The sequence below is a fragment of the Pristiophorus japonicus genome, chromosome 4 (genome assembly GCF_044704955.1).
Source record: "Pristiophorus japonicus isolate sPriJap1 chromosome 4, sPriJap1.hap1, whole genome shotgun sequence".
NCBI classification, from domain to species: Eukaryota; Metazoa; Chordata; class Chondrichthyes; family Pristiophoridae; genus Pristiophorus; species Pristiophorus japonicus.
In genome coordinates this window covers 138,553,759-138,557,146 of record NC_091980.1, presented here as the reverse complement: position 1 = coordinate 138,557,146, position 3,388 = coordinate 138,553,759, and positions in this window count along the sequence as shown.

Sequence of the window (3,388 nt, the reverse complement as noted above, 5' to 3'; positions counted from 1 at the left end):
GCAGCCTCTTAGCGTCCTCCTCACAGCTCACACCACCACCCAGTTTAGTGTCATCTGCAAACTTGGAGATATTACACTCTATTCCTTCATCCAAATCGTTAATGTATATTGTAAAGAGCTGGGGTCCAAGCACTGAGCCCTGCAGCACCCCACTAGTAACTGCCTGCCATTCTGAAAAGGACCCGTTTATCCCGATTCTCTGCTTCCTGTCTGCCAACCAGTTCTCCATCCATGTCAGTACATTACCCCCAATACCATGCGCTTTGATTTTGTACACCAATCTCTTGTACGGGACCTTGTCAAAAGCCTTTTGAAAGTCCAAATACACCACATCCACTGGTTCTCCCTTGTCCACTCTATTAGTTACATCCTCAAAAAATTCCAGAAGATTCGTCAAGCATGATTTCCCTTTCATAAATCCATGCTGACTCGGTCTGATCCTGTCACTGCTTTCCAAATGGGCTGCTATTTCATCCTTAATGATTGATTCGAACATTTTCCCCACTACTGATGTCAGGCTAACCGGTCTATAATTACCCGCCTTCTCTCTCCCTCCTTTTTTAAAAAGTGGCATTACATTAGCTACCCTCCAGTCCATAGGAACTGATCCAGAATCGATAGATTGTTGGAAAATGATCACCAATGCATCCACTATTTCTAGGGCCACTTCCTTAAGTACTCTGGGATGCAGACTATCAGGACCCGGGGATTTATCAGCTTTTAATCCCATCAATTTCCCGAACACAATTTCCCGCCTAATAAGGATAGCTTTCAGTTCCTTATTTTCACTAGACCCACTGTCCCCTAGTACATTCGGAAGGTTATTTGTATCTTCCTTTGTGAAGACAGAACCGAAGTATTGGTTCAATTGGTCTGCCATTTCTTTGTTCCCCATTATAAATTCACCTGAATCCGACTGCAAGGGACCTATGTTTGTCTTTACTAATCTTTTTCTCTTCACATATTTATAGAAGCTTTTGCAGTCAGTTTTTATGTTCCCTGCAAGCTTACTCTCGTACTCTATTTTCCCATTCTTAATTAAACCCTTAGTCCTCCTCTGTTGAATTCTAAATTTCTCCCAGTCCTCAGGTTTGTTGCTTTTTCTAGCCAATTTATATGTCTCTTCCTTGGTTTTAACACTATCCTTAATTTCCCTTGTTAAGCATGGTTGAGCCACCTTCCCAGTTTTATTTTTACTCCAGACAGGGATGTACAATTGCTGGAGTTCATCCATGTACAGTTAATACTGACTTACATAAACATCAGTGTTTGACCGGAAACCTGTCGACTTGTGTTCGAAGTTCTGAAGCGAGCGGCTTTTATTGGTTTGGTTTATGGTTTCACAGGGGCGAGGTGTTCATTGGCATCATTATCTCTTGTGCAACCCGTCCATTTAGTTGTGTGTGTACAAAGCCAAAGTGCAGTCAGTGAGGAGTGCCGGCTTAGGCCCATTCTGACTCTGCAATTCTTTTTCCTTCTGCTTCAACTTTCTCTTCAGTTTGTGTTATTTTCCTTTTTGTTCCTCTTTTGTTTCCTGCACTTTAGTTCAGCTGCTGGATTCTCAAATCCAAATGCCCCAAATTCCCCAAAATCACCCCTGTGCTCGCTGACTTACATTGGCTCCTCCTTGATTTCAAAATTCTAAACCTTGTTTTCAGATTCCTCCATGGCCTCGTCCCTCCCTATCTCTGTAATCGTCTCCAGCCCCACAACCCCTTGAGATATCTGCGCTCCACTAATTCTGCCCTCTGGAGCATCCCTGATTACAATCACTCAACCATTGGTGGGCGTGCCTTATTTTACCTTGTCCCTAAGGTCTGGAATTCCATCCTAAACATCTGCACCTCTACCTCTCTTTCCTCCTTCAAGATGCTCCTTAAATCTTCCTCTTTGACTAAGCTGTTTGCCATCTGCCCTAATTTCTCTTCAGTGCCTCAGTGTCAATTTTTTGTCTTATAATACTCATGTGAGGTGCCTTGGGACATTTTATGACGTTAAAGGCGCTATATAAATACAAGTTGTTGTTGTAAAAGCAGGTTACAATTATTACACTTTCACTTATTTTGAAGAGCTGTATTTCACTCCGTGATCCTGACCCAATTCCTATCAGTAGGCTGTGTCTCCACTATCTGGGAGCTGTAACTTTACTGTCCTCTGCCTTTACAGAGCAGCATGATCTGCAAGGTTAGTGATGATCCAATGTGTAATAAGCTGCAGACTAGTCTCCCAGTGCTTCAGAAATGTCAGAATATTAAAAGGCGGAATTTTTTTTTTTAAAAGACGCGAAAGCAACTAAAATATATTGATTTATATTTGAATAAAATCGTGAAGCAGAATATATGAAGACAAAAACTAGCGATACAACACATCACAGAAATATAATGAGCAAGTTCCATAATGAATTAAATGATCCTTTAGAGAACAGCCTCTGGGAAATGAAGTCCCTGTCTTGGCAACATTTGTCTGCCTTTGTCCTTTTAGTTTTGGTGTGAACTGGAACAGAATTCTGATGTACGGAACACAAGCCGCACATTATTACATACTGACGGGCAGGAAAAGACCAGCTGGTCCATCAAGCCTGGCCCACACCATGATGGCCGGAGCATCAATGACTGAACACTCCTTCCCTCCCCCATCCCCCATTCTTCCACCATGTGATCTCCTGGGGATCATCATTTGTTTTAAAGGGTCCAGGCTCAGTGGTATCTGCCCAATGCTGTGGATCAAGGAAGGAAGCTTTTGGGGGATATAAAACTGAACATTGACATTCCTGGTTGCAGCGTTTTCAGACGGGATGGTGGGGGCGGCGGGGGGGGGGAGGGTCGCAGTATTCATTAAATAAACAATTACAGCTGTGAGAAGGGATGATATGTTGGAGGGGTCATCAAACGAGGCCATATGGATTGGATTGAAGAACAAAAAAGGGGCAATCGCACTACTGGGGGTGTACTATAGACCCCCGAACAGTTAGAGGTTGATAGAAGAACAAATATGTGGGCAAATTGCTGTGAAGTGCAAAAACTATAGAGCTGTAATAGTGCGGGATTTCAACTAACCTAATATTAACTGGGAAAAAGTAATGTGAATGGTACAGAGGATGTGGAATTCCTAAAATGTATTCAGGAGAACTTCTTTAGCCCGTATGCAACAAGCCCAACAAGGGAGGAGGCGGTTCTAGACTTGGTTTTGAGAAATGAAAAGAGCAGGTGGAAGGGGCATAAGTGGGAGGGCATTTTGGTGCTAGTGATCATAATTCAGTAAGATTTAGGGTAGTTATGGAAAAGGACAAAGGGGAACCAGGAATAAAAGTTCTCAATTGGGGTAAAGCCAATGTTGCTGAGCTGAGATGGGATTTGGCCAAAGTGGACTGGAAATGGCTACTTGATGG